Source organism: Falco rusticolus, chromosome 9 (genome assembly GCF_015220075.1).
Source record: "Falco rusticolus isolate bFalRus1 chromosome 9, bFalRus1.pri, whole genome shotgun sequence".
Classification (NCBI taxonomy): domain Eukaryota; kingdom Metazoa; phylum Chordata; class Aves; order Falconiformes; family Falconidae; genus Falco; species Falco rusticolus.
In genome coordinates this window covers 52477416-52494665 of record NC_051195.1, presented here as the reverse complement: position 1 = coordinate 52494665, position 17250 = coordinate 52477416, and the positions used below count along the sequence as shown (strand labels likewise).

Here is a 17250-nt window from a genome sequence, read left to right as displayed (position 1 = left end):
GCTGAATGCCAAAGTTCAAATGCACTAGAGGCTTACCATTTTTACAAAAGCTATCTGGAATTTTAAATCCAAACAAGAAGAAAGAAGTCAGTGATGCTGCTCAAGATCCACAGAGATGAATAATCATCTCAAAAATGGTACTAGGGGTAAAAAGCTGACAGGGAAATGGAGGGGAAAAAAAACCCACAAACTTACATAATGGAAATTAGAGAATAAACAGAAAATAAGAATAGCCCAAAGCCAACTTGACATGAAGTCTTCAACAGACTGCAACCCAAAGATTAAATAATTTTTTTGTCACATTAATAACTGCACACTGTGGGAATGGTTCAGAGATTAAGAGTAAGCAATACACAGCTTAGAATTGTAAGTCTGTCCTTTAAAAAAGAAGAAAAAAAGAAAGGTAAGTGTGGAGGAACAACACTGTTAATGGAAGTAACTACAAAGAAGTAGAAATCACCACACCCAATACAGTAAACTCAGCTGTGAATGTTTTAAACAGTACACATACTAGAGCTGGTAATCTATGTAGCTAAATAATTTCCCAACACTCTAGGCCAATAATTCAGTCTGCTTAATTTTCCTAATTAATTTCCAAATACTCCCAGATGACAGAGAAAGTACGTTAGCAGAACATTTATATTCAATATGACAGAAACCCTATAGTTCACTGAATGCAATGACTGGCCACTTACAAGCCATACAGATACATATAGTGTCCAGAGAATACGCGTGAACTTGAGAAAAGCTCCGTCCTCTCCCAACTGGCTTGCAGGTGCACCAGCTGGTGTGTAGTACTTACTAGCAGCTTTTCAGGGCCATAGCAGACACAGGAGGGGAAAAAAGCCATCTCCCCTGAGCTAATTCTTTTGTGCCTTTAGGGTTGCACTGTCAAGTTTGAAAGCCAGATTAAGGCATCAGCTATCAATGTGCTAAGCCGAAAACTAACGCAATGTAGATATAATATAGAAATATGCATTCCAAAATTCTGAAGTCCTGGGTGGAAGAATCTGAACACTTTATGTGTACAAGTCCCAGAGCTGATTATTCAGTTAGCTAACACACTTCTCAAGAGCATCAGACTACCAATTTCAATTGGCTCAGGCTTCCTCAGAGTTAGAGAGTAAATCACAGAATGGCCAGGGTTGGAAGAGACCTCTGGAGATCACCTAGTCCAACCCCCTGCTAAAGCAGGTTCACTTAGATAGATCTAGGTGATAAATCTAGCAGAGATATATACCCCATGCATCTCAGAAGACTGGTTTAAAATTAACTGGTCTTGAAGCAATTCTCCTGCCAAGACGATTGTGTGAAGACATCTTGACTGTAATACACACACTGATTCAAGGAGGCTATCAGACCAGATTTTCTGATCTAGCCTCCCACTGACACTTTTTAGAAGTAATGTCCTTGAACTGCTGGTCTTACTTTTCCTGGAACACTGAAAGAACTCTATATTGCTATTTCAGGGGCCACTTTTTTCCCATAATGGAGCTGAGGAGTTTTGCTGTGATACATTACATTATCTTAATCCAAACTACATGCAGTTGATAGTCTGCAGTAGCCACACCCTTACAAAAGCGTTCATGGAGGCTGCCTGTTGGCATGTGGGAAAAAAAAATAAATCAACTTTTATAACCATGTAAACATAAGTTACCCTATGGTAACTGGCAATGACTTCTCGTAAATGAAACATGAACACAAACTCCATCTTAGCAAATTCTAAGAAACTGAAAGATTACTATATAACACAGGGAGAAAGCACTGCCCCGTTGAAGGGAACAAAGTAGAAAATATTTCTAGGTTAACAACAATAACCTACAAAGAACAAATAATAACAAAAAAACCCTCAAGTTAAGAACTCAATACCATCTTGATCAATATCAAGACCAATCTGCAGTTCTCTCTCCAGCCAAAGTCCTCCCCCAAAAGCCATTACTCTTGAACCAAGTCTGCTGACTGGTATAGGTTAGAAGGACAAGATACACTTTAGGAGAGTTATATTTGGGGGGAACCTCAATAAAACAGTCACACGAACATAAATATCTATCTGCTGGATTACAGTATAATACTATCACAACTCTTAAGTTCTCTAAACAGAACTGACATAATTTCTCGTATCAAACAAGTGAAAATAGGAAAATACCTGCTACTTGAATTACAATTGCATACTTACAGTGGAACAAGGTAGCTCTGTACTCATTCAACCCATTTTGCTGCACACCTCCATCAGTCTGTTGTTGGGTATAGCTCTGGCTATTTAGTAAGTTTATCTTGTTTAAAAGCATGACATTCCTGTAAATTAACAGAAAACAGAATTATGGTGATGTTTATTATATAACTCAGTTGTTCTCCAACTGTGCATTCCTCACCTGAAACATGCATTATGGTATTTCTATTCTTAGCTCTCCCTCCTGGCTTTGATGGCTAGTTCCCCATTCTAGTTTCACTGGTATGTGACAAATTGCCAAGCACAAAAGAACTAAAGAATACATCCCAGAGGGAAGAGCAACATGTAAGGAATTTCATAACTATTCTCCAAATATGTACCTGTAATTTTTCCTCACTCCATCAATGAACACAAGGTCCAAGCTGACGGGGTTTTGCTTATTGGTTTTAATCACTTATTTCAAGGCACTTTATGAATGGTAAACACTAATTCTCACTTCATCTTCCTGAAGACTTAACTAAACAAAGAACAGTCACAAAACCAAATACAATCATTCTTCTTTCTCTGTACCAGCAAATCAAGCTACAGCTCTTCCACTCAACATGATCAGCAGCAAACCTGAGAAAATGCCATGTAGGCAACTCACTTGGTGACATTTAGACACACCTCTTCCTTCTTCTCCTCTTTTGCCTTACATTAACTTTTATACCAGCTAATGTTTAAGAAAATTATACATCAAAATAACCTCAAAGATAGATACTTTGATATGGAAACTACCATGAAAACCCCATTAAAGCCCATGTTGCTTTGATAAAGTTAAAAAAATCACTGCAGATCACATGGTGTTACTACTGTGCCTCTACTACAGTCTCTATTCTTCTACTGTTAAGGAGCTTCCACATACAAAACCACCTATCTGCTAGCCTTTAAATACATTCAATTCCTACTGGCAAAGAAAGCTATCTTTTGCTGGAAAAGCAGCATTCTCTTCATATGCTCAAAACTCATCCGAACTCTGTATGTGTACAGCAGTTACTCCCTGCATAAATAAATGACCCTAGTTCATAAAAGATGAGCTACAAATGAGCTAGCATCTACTTAAGTATTTCAACCAACTACAGACATAATGTATGTTCACATGCCATCCCAGCTTTGTCAATCAGATTTGTTCCCTGGTAATTAAGTTTTTGGGGTTTGTGTGTGTGCCTGTGCGCACGCTCAATTCTGTCTACTTCTTTCATTTTCAATGGCTTTGAAAACTAACTTTCCATGTAACAATTTGATACATCTGAAAAAAATGCCTTTGCAAACTCTGTGCTGGCAGTCTCCGGTGTATCTGAACTTTTCAATTAGGCAGCATTAACTCTTCCTGTTTGTCCACCTCCATCATGCTGTTAATAGTCAAAAGGCCATTTCATATTGCAGACAGACATCAATTAGGCAGAAAGAATTTATCAGGAACAGATACACATGCCACCTGATGTCAGCAAACAGAAGTCCATGAAAACATTAACAAATGGGAGAAACAGCCTCTTGTTGAAAAAAATTCATCAGTATTTGGTATCCTGCATTAAAGACTACCTCTGTGCCTCACCACAAATGAACTGAACAACTTTTAAAGGGACTGACATTCATTGAAGTTAAAACATGTTTCACACAACAAACCCAGTAAAAAAATAATTTTCCACAATAATCCAATTAACCACTACAGTTGATGAAAAGCTTTGAACCAAGGAAAATATCTAGGACTACATATTCAAGGGATGACAGGAATCAGGAAATATAACCTATAGAAATTAGGTAATCTCAAACTACATCTTTGGAAACTGCAGAAGAGTGCAAAATCCTTATGTTTCATTCTACTTGCTAAAGGAGCTACTAAAGCTTCCATTAACCTTGTATCTTCCTCAACATCTTTGGTGCAACATGTTCCATAAGAGGGTATCTAAATGTTTACTTTGGAGAAATTTCTGCAAGACAGCAAATTGCTTTCAGATCCAAACATGAGAAAGTATTTTTGTTTTTTTTTTACAAAAAGTGTAAACTAGTTTACTTTCTTAGTTAAAAGTTCTTGTACTTATTTCTAAGAGATGCGATACTTCTGAATATCTATTTCTGACTGCTTATGAAACCAACAGATGTAGTCATAAAAGAAAATTGAAAGCAGCATGATTTAACAGTGTTATTTAAGCAGTCTTTTTTCCTTTGGTAAAGGGTCAGCTATGCTTTGCTGAAACACAAAAGCGGAGTCTACATTTACATACCAGTTGCAGAATTTTTTATTCAACTTTTTAAATCTGAAAACACCAAATGGTATTATAAATATCTAAAACTTTCCGCTATTCACTTTCTATTACTTGAAGATAGCATTTAAAAGATAAACCTAAAGATATTCAAAGTAATATTAAAACAAGCACAAGGATGTTGAAATAAGATAATTTTCTGGAAAGCCATCCTAATGTAGTTTCAGAAAACAAATCTAGACTGAAGACTTCATCTAGCATATTGCTCAGGAAATAGAATATATATGAGATAAAAGGCCAGCTGAAAGACAGCTGAGATGCAAGAGGAGAGGCTGAGCGCACTGGGTTTGTTCATCTTAAAATGACTATGCTAAGGACTGATCTTGTTGCTGGCTCCAACTCCTGAATGGGAAATCACAGAGAAGATGGGCCCAGACTTTTCTCCAAGGCAAGCAATGAAAACGCAAGAGGCAGCAGAGACAAGTCACAGGAAGGTAAATCCCAATCATACATGAGAAAAAAAATATTCACAGTGAAAATGCTCAGGCATTGGAACAAGTTGCCCAGAGAAGTTATGGAATCTCAAAATTCCAAACTCAGGAAGATGCTGAGCAACCTGCTCTAAAACTGGCCCTGCTCTGAGCAGGAATTTGGACTAGATTATCTTTGGAGATTCCTCCGCGCTTACACTAGCCTATGACTACAGTAATTCCTTATTCTAAAAGCTTCATGTTTTCCTCATATGACATCATTTCAGCCTAACATAGAGCCTGTGAATACTTACTTAAGCATACTGTTCCACATCCCACCTTAGATGTCTTGGATTGTTTTGCAAAGTTATTCAAGAAATGTTTGGACAATGCTTAGATACATGGTTTAACTTTTAGGTTGCCCTGTATGAAGCCAGGGGGGTGGACTCAACCCCTGTGGTCCCTCCAAGTTGGGATACTCTGATTCTATGTTACATCAGTTTTGAGTTGAGGCTGGACACAGAACACCACACACACACTTAATACTTGTTCTTTGGCCTTCTCATGTAAGCCCTTACAACCAACACTTCTCTGATCACTTCAATGTTCTCACAGATACCTCTCTCGCCTCTCCTAAAGAGGCTGACTGCAGCAAACATTTCCCTTTTGTGCTTGAGACCTTCCTTGATCCTGCATTTAATCAATTTGGCTGCTCTTGCTTTTCAGCTCTCCCATCAAAAATTCTTAATACACTTCCACTCCTAATTTTGGGGCGCTCAGAACTTTTAACCTTCCTTTTTAAAATGCATATTACAATCCAGCATCCTTTTCACTAAACACTTTAGGACTTAAAATCTTCTTCCTGATTCTGTTCATTACTTCCTTGTCTGTTTGTTTAGATAGAATTAACCCTTTTTTTCCTGTAACAATGCACTGAGAGTTCTTGTTGCATTGCTTTCCTATTTTGAATGCCTGCAACATTTGCAGAACGTCCACACCTCAAAACACATTTGATTGTGCTTTAAATGAAGCCTACAGGTTCAAATATAAATATTTTGACCTTAACACACTCTATTCAAATACATCATGTGCCCAGTGGTCTACTTCACCCTGTTCAGACTGACTGTCTTAACTGTTCACATTTTCAAGATGTTATCTACAAATGTTAACCATGGCATTCACCAATTTACTGCCAGATGACTGATGAAGCTGTGCACTGTCAGACCTAGCACAACTCCCTGTAGAATCATTCTTATAAGAAATGGTTCTTTCACAAGCAGCTAGTATTAATACATCTGATAGACAGTAAATGATCAATTTTGTTGTTTGTTATTAAAAGGATAATACATTGTTATTTTTTTAGGCCAAGTATCACACAGTATTAGAGTGCTTGATTAAGTAAACATATCTGTAGTTTTTACCTAGTTACCTTCGTCAATTCAACCTAGAATTGCATACAAGAATAAAATTTAGTTTGGTTAGCAAGACAAATTTCTCACAGAACCATGCTGTCTTAACTACCCCAATATTTCTGTTCTTCAACATATTATTAAATAAAGCCCATCCTATTTTCCCCTATTATTTTGTCTGATATGGATAATCAAGGTAACATTAAAGAATAAACTCCATAGAGCACCTGCCTTTCGTTAGCTCAACACAAGAACTTCAAAATCGGGACTGGCAGGCCAGAGATCTCAACATCTATCTAGCAATTAAGAAGAAACCTGGTTCTCAGGCTTTTAAACTGTTTATCATTGGGAGATACTGTCTGACATTCATTAACTGAAAATAGTTCAGTTCTTACCTGATATGACATCCTCTTTCTCGCCAGAAAAAAAACACACACCAAAACCAACCTTATTATACAGACATTGATGGTTTTCCCAAATTAGCCTAGCAACAGACAAACATATTGCTACGCTTCCTCCAGAACAGATACCAGTTTTTCCTTGCTGTCCTGAGCCCTGGTAAGTATAACTGGCTCCAAAACTTTTGGTTACTTTTTCACCTATGGTACTTCCAAAATTCCAACTTATACAGCTGCTACCTAGCTCCCCTACTCCCATTTCTAGATCTTTAGTTTCAAAACTGACGTGTTTAGGAGTGAAAACAAGTCAGTCTTCTGAGCTGCTGATGAAAAGTGTTACTCTTCTGAAGTATCACAGGAATAGAACACATGGTTTTTAAATGAGGCAATCTTGCTGTTGAATTCTTCCTCCTCCCCCTATTCCATATAGGCTAATACCCCAAGTATGATGAAAAATGGGAGCAAAAATGTGCAGAAAAAATGTTTTAGAGAATTGTTGAAATTTGAAGTTTAATTAAAAAAAACCCATACGTTTGAGCAGTTGAGAAAGATGAGCTTTTGCTGACTGTCAATACAATGTATTACTTTAACCAAAGTGACTGAAAAACAAAAAATAAAACACTATTCAGATGCACCATTGTTAGCCACAGCAAACACTGACTGGGGCAGAAAATATAGCAAATACGGTCACCTAATAATTACTTTTAAATAAGTTTCTCAGTCTCATAGTTCAACAAAAGCCATGCTTCCTATGGAAGTTCGCTTTAAAGGTATTTTATGTTTGTATACACAATAAATGAAAGTATCTTTCATTTTCTAAGGTGCTCATTAGTAATGCTTTTAAATACACTATCACATCTGTATGTAAAGCTTGATTACAAAACGTGCCAAGAGACTGGAAATACAAGTTGTCAGGGAACAAAAAGCAAAGCTCACCAACTATGGCCCATCTTGATTTCTAGATGTTGCCCCTTTACTAAAATAAGGTCAATAAACAAAAAATAATAAAACAACTTGGTTAAAATAAAGTTTTCTGATGTTTTTCTTCCAACTGGTGCTATGTCTGGCAGGGCGGACAACATACAGAAAATGAACAGACAAGTGCCCGTAGTTCTGCCCTTGCTCCATCCCCTCCCTGTCCTTCGCACACATAAAGAACATCCACCAGGCACAGCACCCACAGGAAACCAAATCTGGCTGTAACCACAACTGCTGGACCTAGAGGGCAGAGATCGCTACGTTCAGTGATAAACTCTTCAAGGCAAGGAAGATCTTTCCACATCTTAACAGGGGTCCAACCCAGATTTTTTTTTTCAGTAATAAATAAAGACAAGAGATTACATAAATTCCATTTTCTCGGGTTCAGAACAACAGACTAGAGACAAAAGGCACACTGCGGCTACACACTTAATTCCAACCACAGTTCTTCCTCCACCACATCCCAAACCCTTGGGAGTACCTAATCCTGCTGAAGCCAGACCAAAAATTATCTGATGTGATTTTAAAACAGGCCGCGGCCAACCAAGGCTCCTCCACGGCCCCTGCACGACGCCGCTCCCACCGCGGGCACGGAGCTGCCCGGTTGATTCGGAAGGTGCAGAGGACATGACCAAACGCGGGGCTTCAGCTGCTCCCCTGCACAGGCGACGCGCCCCCCGGGGAGGCTCCTCCCGCCGCCCCCCGAGCCCCGGGGCGCCCAGCGCCCCCCACACCCGCGCCCCCCGCACCGCGGCCCGACCGGGCTCCCGGCGGTGGCAGCGGCGCTCCCGGGCCCAGCGCCACAACGTCGCTTGGCAGCCGCGCGCCGCCGGGCCGAGGGGCCGCTCCCGAGGGGCCGCCAGCCCGGCTCCGCGGCCTCAAGGCCACGCGGCGCTCAGACGGGCACCCGCCGCCCGCCCCCTGCCACAGCGCGGCGGGGCCCCGGCCCGGCCCAGCCCCCCCCGCGCACCTGCCCGCGGCCGCGCCCGGCCCGCCCTGCCCGAGCGCCGGCAGCTGCCCGCAGGCGGCGCGGCCCTGGCCGGCGGAGGCGAGGGGGGGGCTCTCGGCCGGGCCCGCGCCGCAGAGCTCCGCTCGCGGCACACGCCCGAAGCGGGGACGGCGGCGGGCGGGGGGCTGCGGCAGCGGGAGGGCTCGCAGCCCGCGGGGCGGGAGGGGCGAGCGCGGCCCCCTCGTGCCGGGGCGGGGGCCGGCTCCCACCTGTCCCGGCGGGCACGCAGGGCGCGTCCCCGTCTCACCTGGCCGGGAACGGCTGCGCCCAGCGTCGCCCGCGAGCGCTCTCGGCGCGGGGACCCCGCCGGCACCGGGACGGGGGCGCGCCCACAGCGCCGCAGGCCGCCAGCCCGCCGGACCGAGCCCCCCGCCCGCCGCAGCCGCTGAGGACGAGGCCCAGGCCGGCGGCGGGGGAGCGAGGGGAGGAGCCGGGGCGCGCCAGACTGACGGGCCCGCCGGCCAACCGGCGCTGCGCACGGCAGCGCTGGCCAATCGGCGCGGGGAGGGGCGGGGCGGGAGTGTGCGAGCGCGCAGGCACTGCGCAGAGGCCGTCACCGCCTGCAGGTGCGCGGCGTCTGGCGGTGGGGTCGGGGCCGCGGCGGCGGGCAGGTCTTGGCCGGGCCTGGCCGGAGGTGGTCACGCGCTCGGGCTGGCTGCGGCCGGGGCCCGGCCAGGCGCTCCCTGGGGTGAGGCGGCGGGGTCAGGGCGGCTCTTCAGGCGGGAGGGGGCCGGCGGGCCGCAGCCCCCCGCGGGCGCTCCCGCGGACAGCCGGCCCAGCCCGGCCGCGGAGACGAAATTCCCGTTCTTCCGTCCGGGCAGCACCTGCTGAGGGACGGACCTCGACTCAGAGCAAAGGCTATCTGCCCCCCCCCCGCCCCCGGCCCCTGGGCGCGGGCCACGGGCGGGAGGCAGCGCCGAGCCCCCGGGCGGGACGGGCCCCGCGGCCGGGCCGTGCACGGTAGCCGGAACGGCGGGAGCGCCCCCGCGCCAGATCCGTCCCGCGCGCAGCCCCAGCTGGGTCCCGCCCCCCCGCGAGCGCGCTGCGGCGGCGGGCGGGGCCGTGGTGCGGTGCGCTCCGCTCCGCCGGCCGGGGCTCGCTGCCAGGACGCGGGGGTGCCCGGGGGTTCCTCGCCGGCTTTGGGAGGGCGCGTGGCGCCCGGAGGACATGCGGGAGCTTTGTCCTTCCAGCCTGCTGGTGACTGAAGGGCTTCAGTGCCTGTCGGGTCCAGAGCGGGTCAGACCCTGCAGATACCCCAGCGAGACGTGTATGAGCTTGCTTTCCAAAGCAGGAAGATTAAATTTGAGAATAAACTATAAACATAATTTTAAACGTAGATTTGGGATCTGCTTGTGAATGCTGATGCTCATGACTCAAACATCCACATTGGAGCCAAATGCACTATATGGAAAGGTGTTTTCTCTACACCCCGCACACAGTGCATGAAGAAGTAAAATTAATGTCATGTGAACCTCCAATCATTTCATAGGCATAGACTATTCAGCAGAGTTTATCCTGTTGGTACTGCTAAGCTACATGCACTTCCCTCTAAAACTAGCATCAGCTCCCACTACGGCATGTGTAAAGGGTTCTCTGGCAAAATGTTTTCCACTCTCCTATATTGCTACGTCAAGACATTAAAACAGCAATTCATGGGCTACAGTCCTCTTTCCAAAAAAAAAAAAAAGTATAGCTCCTTGTATTTCTCAAAAATTTCCCCAAAAAATCTGTAAGCTAGTTACTTCTTATCCTAATACTTACAAGAGTCTCAGAGTTTCTAAACTGCTACTCAAAGTACTGCAAAGTAGTAATGTCCACTGCCTGAACAGGTCTTGTGCATGACAGCAGGACACCCTCTGAAATCCTGGATAAAAACACTGCCTTGCTACGAATGGAATTAATTACTCAGCAGCTGTTCATGTTGAGGGTATCATAATAAACAAAGATTGGAAACTTCTTTTTTAGTTCCTGTTTCAGGTTTCTATGAACAGCACCTTACGTTATCCCTACGTAACTTGTATTTCAAAAAATTGCCCAGCACCCTCTGGTGGAAAAAAAATACATAGACAAGGTTTAGAGTTGTACTGTACTGAGTTTTGTGAAAAGACTGGCAAATTGCATAGCTAAATAATGTAACTTCAGACAATGCCATTAGCCATGTAATTCCCCAAAATTTTAATTAAAGGTTTCTGTCTATAGTTCAACTGATATTCGATTGAACATTCAATTTAATTTTTTCCTAAATTCATGCACAATACAATTGTAATATGCAACTGTATATTGCTAATGAGATGGAGGATCCATGGGATCAGGCTCCATTTTGCCTGCATGATTATTGCTGAAAAAAAAAAAAAGCTATGATATGTCGTGTTCATTGGCTGTTGTAGCATCCCCTCCAGCTGTTTTCAAGAAGTTTGCACTATTAGAAGTTAAACAACCTGGAGTGTGTCTGCATGTACCACAAAGATCGGCTGAACAGAACTGTTCCCTTTTAACCTGAACCAATTATTTTCCTTAGCCTTCTTAACTTCTTTACAAAATCTTTGTCTTCGATCTCCTGCTTTGCTGAAAGTGGTGCTTTATAGGACCTTTTTAACAAGTACTCAGTCTCAGAGTCGTTTTTTTCCCCCGGATGCCGAATTCAGATGCACCAGCAAAGGTGAGAAAAGTTGAGGTATTTCAGAGCATTCATGGAATCAGAATGGTTTGGGTGGGAAGGGACCTTAAAGACCATGCAGTTCCAGCCCCCTGCTGTGGACAGGGACACTTGCCACCACACCAGGCTGCTCCCAGCCCCGTCCAGCCTGACCTTGAGCCCTGCCGGGGCTGGGGCACCCATAGCTGCTCCGGGCAGCCTGTGCCAGTGCCGTGCTGCCCTCAGCATAAAAAAAAATTCTTCCTTATGCACAATCTAAATCTGCCCTCTTTCGATTGACAAATGCTGCCCCATGTCCTGTCACTACAGGCCCTGGCAGAAAATCTTTCTCCATCTTTCTTATAAGCCCCTTTGATATACTGAAAGGCCACGATATGGTTCCCCTGGAGCCTTCGCTTCTCCCAGCTGAACAACCCCAGCTCACTCGGCCATCTCCGCAGCAGAGGGGCTCCAGCCTGGCTGCCTCCAGCCCCGCTCCGACAGGCCCGTGTCCCTGCTGTGCTGGGGCCCCAGAGCTGGACACAGCGCTGCTGAGGGGGTCTCACCAGAGTGGAGAGAAGGGCAGAGCCCCCTCCCTCGCCCTGCTGGACACGCTGCTTGCCGTGCAGCCCAGGGCACGGTTGGCTGGACTGCGAGCACACAGTGCCAGCTCATGTCCAGTGTTTTGTCCGCCAGTACCCCCAGATCCTTCTCCACAGAGCTGCTCTCCATCCTTTCATCCCCCAGCCTGTATTGAAACTGGAAATTATAAATCATTATAAATGGCATTAATAATAGCATTATAAATAGCAAATTATTATATATAGCAAACTATTATATAATTTTTATATATTAATACATAAACATTTATTCTACTGAAATTACAGGCACAGTTTAGGCAAGCAAGTTATACTATGTATGAAAGTAGGAAAAATGAACCAAATGAAAGTAGTTGTCATAAGCAGTTCATGGTTTGTGTCATCTTGGATCAAGAAGTTCTGTTTATTATTTAAAATGATGACCTATTAAGTAGTTTCAATAACCAAACTTTTCTGTGTGTGCATTTGTATGTCAGCATTGCTTGAGACTGATACAGAGCAAATCTTTTTCAGGCTTTACCAAATTAGTGCTTTGGAAATAAGTTACTTTTATTTATGTAATAGAATTATTTTGTTGGACATCTCTGCTGAAATAGCCTAAAGTATTTTCCAAGTTATTAGGGACAAACTCTAAACAAGCAGATAAGTTGAAGTTTAACCACACATACTGTACTATGGCACTGTAATTATTGCCATGGATTGCAACTTTAAACAAATATGAACTACCCAAGGTCGATGGTGTATCTCCAAACAGAGCCAGAGGAAGTTAGAATCCCATGCAGCAAAAATGCAGTAAGGTTAGCTAGAAAAACGGGGGTTAAAGAAAAACCTGAATCATTTCTAAGTGTTGAGTGCAAAGAATATCAGAATTATTCTAATAGTCTAGAGACATTTTTAAAATCTTAAAATAATCTGATATACACCACTACAATTTATCTTATTGCCACATTATCTTCATGTGGACAAAACAGACAAGAAGGGGCCTTTGAAGCTACCAGCCAGTTTACACAGGCGGTTGACCTATGTCATCTCAGAGAGGAGCACAGTGGAACTCCACGTCTTTGTATCAGAAGTTTTTTCCTCTCTATAAAAGGAGAGAAACCCATCTTAAGAAAGACTATTTAGATACTGTGAAGTCTTCTGACGTATTATAAAGAGCTCTTGAAGTGACAGACCCTGTGTTTTACATAGTGTGAAAATCTGGTCGTAACATCATCATTTCAGTTTTATTTGACTACCTTGACAAGTTTTGACTCATTAAACCTACTGTCCTGGTTTCAGCTGGGATAGAGTTAATTCTCCTCTTAGTAGCTGGTGCAGTGCTGTGTTTTGGATGTGGTGTGAGAACAATGCTGATAGAACACTGATGTTTTCAGTTGTTGCTGGGTGACGTTCATACCAAGTCAAGGACTTCTTAGTTTCTCAGGCCCTGCCAGCGAGGGGGCTGGAGGGGCACGGGAGACCGGGAGGGGACGCAGCCAGGACAGGTGACCCAAATTGGCCAAAGGGATATTCCTTACCGTGGGATTTCATGCTGAGTATATAAACTGGGGGAAGAAGAAGGAAGATGGGGACACCTGGCATTGTGGCGTTTGTCTTCCCGAGTACGTGATGGAGCCCGGCTGCCCTGGGGATGGCTGAGCCTGCCTGCCCGTGGGAAGGGGTGAATGAATTCCTTGCTTTGCTTCACTTGTGTGTGTGGCTTTTGCTTTACCTATTAAACTGTCTTTACCTCAACACACGAGTTTTCTCACTTTTACTCTTCTGATCCTCTCCCCCATCCTGCTGCAGAGCAGTGACCGAGCGGCTGCCTGGGGCTTAGGCGCTGGCCAGGGTTAAACCACAACACCTACGAACACAGTTTTCTAATCTTGTTACTTTGGTCATATCCCTTTATAGTTTCCCAAGTCTTCTCTTCCAAAAGCAACTGTGTAAGGTATCTTCGCTTTTAAGGGCTTTTCCATTAACCCTCAGTATCATCTTATCATTGCATTTCACTTATATCTAGCCAGGGTCACTGTCCTTTGCCTGCTTACTATGTTTTCTAACAAGCACCTTTGCACTTTCTCTGATACTGCCTCATACTGATGAATTCTCCATCAGCCTGGCAAAATTGCCTCAAAAAATCATCCTTCAAAGTCCCGCTTTGTTTCAATGCCAGAAGTCGTCCATGGGTGATTGCAAGTTGTCTCTCTGATCAAAACCCTTTTGTCTTTTCCTCTCCTGTCTACATCTGTTGTCTTTTATTTTACACAGTATGGGACTTCTGGGAAAGTCATACAGGAATATGTCTTCCTTTAAGCATGAGTCTGATGTACGGTGCCACGGCAGTACAGACAGACACTTTTTCAGGGCTCTGCACTGCCTTCGTCAGCCTTCTGCTACACTCTGTCCTACAGATCTGCCCTGAGGTATTTTACCCTTTTTCTCTGATGTCAGAACTGAAAATGTTTGGCAGAAATGGAGATCTCTTGTGCCCACTCAGCGTTATTAACTCCTATACATGTAGTTCATATGCAACTAGAAAAAAAGCTCAGTTTGCACAGTGTACATAGAAGTATGAGCCTTCATTAAGAGTACGCCCTTGACCTTGACCAGATACCACTACATTCAGGGACAGGTGACCAGGACCAGTAGTTCACCGCTACCCATAGTGCCATATTTGCATTGTGCTAGAGCTACAGTTTTGTGCTTTTCAAAATAATACAATTTTTCAATGTCCTGGAAAAGATGCAATTTAAAGGAAAGAATGTTTTATTTCATTAACAATTTAAGTTACCTTTACAATTCACAGTACCTCTCATGCTACAGGGCACCTGACCCAGATGCTGCTGCACGCACGATGCATGTGTGTTGCTCTGATGGTGCAAAGATATACACTCTGTTCTCACTGGAAACCGCATTTCCAGAAACACCAGACATGTACCACTTCTATGTGAAAGAAGTTCCATGTTACTTTCCCTTCCCCCATCGCTCCCAAGAAGTTTGGTGCCCTTTGGAACAGTGTCTGTTCTAAAGGGTAAATTTATCTAGAACTCCGTAACTTGGATTGTACTTGCATAGCGTTGTAAGCAAAATACAGCCTGTTTGTTTTGCTTGACTAAAGCAAGTACAAAGCAGCCAGCCGTATCACGGAGGCCACTTTCCACTTGCCTTCAAACAGAAATCACTGATACAGGGGCCTGTTACCGATGCTGCGCTGCGGTGCAGCCCCCTCTGCCTACTTGCATGCTAAAAGTGATTTCCACAAGGTGCCCAGTGTGGTGTGACATCTGCACCAGCATCCCGCCCACAGGCTGTCTGCTGTAAACAAATCCACCATGCTTATAACACAGCTGCTGAGGGTCATGTCAGCTTACACTCTTCCCAGCTCACAAGTGTGCACAGGGAGCAGCTACATCTGCTTCTGCTGCTGGGGGGGGTAGAAATGTGTAACAAAGGAAACACAGCAAATATTTTCTGAAGGAACTGGTGAGCAGCTTGGCTTTTAAAGTTAACTGCATCAAGTTCCACAGACACAACCAATCTTATTTCTACCCACAATGGTGACCTGCAGGATGAAAGACTTCTACCAACCAAACCAAACCAAGGTGTGGAGGGGAGTGTAAGTATGCTGGGTTCTGTCTCTGCTCTCAGGGTAAAAGCAACATCACATTTACTCTTCTCCTAACAGTCACGTCTTGTTTACCCAGTTCTGCATCGCTTTTCAGACCTTAGTAAGCAAGGGGATTTGAACAGATGTTTTGCTAAAACAGTCATTCTGAATCTGCCCACCAGGGTCTCAGGGGACCAGCCAGCTAACCACCACCCCCCAAAACCCCACAGCCGGCCAAGATAATGATACCCTTCAGCTGCATTAGTGTTACACAAATACACCCTCTGCTGCCCTGTGAGTTCAAAACTCATTTAAATTTAATTCAGCTTTATTACAGAACAAAAGTCTTTGCTGGCATACATCTGATACACAATGGAAAACTGGCAACAATGTTGGTGAATTTTAACCAAATTTAACAGTATTGGCTTTGTTTCCATGAATCTAAAGCAAAAATTCTTTCTGCAAAATTCCAGTTGTCCCAGGAAAGGTTGGTCTTGCTCAGAGACCCAGCATTAGTATACAACTTGGTTGAGAATGTATTAACTCCTCCAAGAAGCTGCTTGTTACAAAGGCACTTACAGGAGCTGCCGACAGCCAGCTGCCATGAAACGAGTCAAGACTGCACTATCAGCTGAAAGTAACGAAGCAGTTGCTGGCTACTTGTGTTAAATTCTGGCTTGTGGGCTAGAAGCTGTACCCTACGCTCACCAAGAACAGTATTAGCTCTACTGTTACATCTGGCATAACATAAAATGCAAATGCTGCTGTGGAAATTAAACATTACCATCCTACCCAACTGACTTGCCTCTGGCTTGTCACCCAGGCAAGTGTTTTGCTTTGCTTTGAGAATTGGACAAGGTTTTGGAGCACAAAACTCGAATGATCATCCGGTCAGAACTAAAGAAGCAATGCTGGCAAAAAAGAGAAACTTCAAGAGTAGTTTGTCTCTAAAGCTTTTAGATTCCTAGTTGGTACATGAGTATTAAACCACAACTTTTTACAACACTACAGGGAAAGCATCTAAAATGCAAGTCCCTTGGTAATTAAATATCTAAATGTAGACACTGACACCATAGATTTGCTCTAGAAGCATTTTAATTTACAAACAGCAATTCCCATTGACTTTATACCATAAAAAAAGCAATTTACAAGCAAGAAACAAATTCATCAGAACAAAATAAAGCAGCACTGAAATATTCATGTCACAAATCTAAAAACAAAGTGAATACAAGAGTAAAATATCATTTGAATAAATATTTTAAAATTCATGCTATAAAATAATCCTTAATGGCAAGTTATTAATTGTTACAGCATCAGCTTAGCTAGCTTCATTTACTTCATATGGTGATGAAGTGTGGAGTTGTGAGGTTACCGGTTTATATTGCAAGATAATGACAACAAGTCAAGTCATTCAAACTGTTCAATTATTTATCATGAAAAACAACCATACAAATAAAAGTTATTTAAAAATACAATTTTTCAGTCAGAAACGAAACACTGTTAAAATCGTGCAAGAGCTCTACCTCTAATCAGATACACAACCAGAGGCTTGCAACGCAAGCCCAAAGGCTGAATTCATAGCATATGTAAATGGGAGACAGCAGTTTATGGTATCTACCATAGCAGGAGTTACTTGCATAAACTAGAAGCAAACCTGCTCAGCTACTGATACTTAGCTTCACATCCCCTGAAGAAATACAGGAACATGTGTCCCAGGCTTACTTGTTTGTTTAGCTTTTTTTTT

At 43.8% G+C, this 17250-nt stretch overlaps 1 protein-coding gene across 12 annotated transcripts in view; it reads right to left on the bottom strand.

The window, feature by feature from the left end:
* Positions 1-9081, bottom strand: part of RALGPS1 (Ral GEF with PH domain and SH3 binding motif 1) — a 120123-nt gene extending 111042 nt beyond the window's left edge. For 7 of the 12 annotated variants that reach the window (XM_037400446.1, XM_037400451.1, XM_037400447.1 and 4 more), the window contains exons 1-2: positions 8925-9079; positions 2177-2295 (exon numbers count right to left, since the gene is read on the bottom strand). The gene's annotated coding sequence lies outside the window, so the exon portion shown is untranslated. Of the gene's footprint in view, positions 1-2176; positions 2296-8924 lie in introns of all 12 variants that reach the window. The other 5 variants (XM_037400453.1, XM_037400452.1, XM_037400454.1 and 2 more) reach the window with 3 other exon arrangements.
* Positions 9082-17250: the final 8169 nt, after the last annotated feature.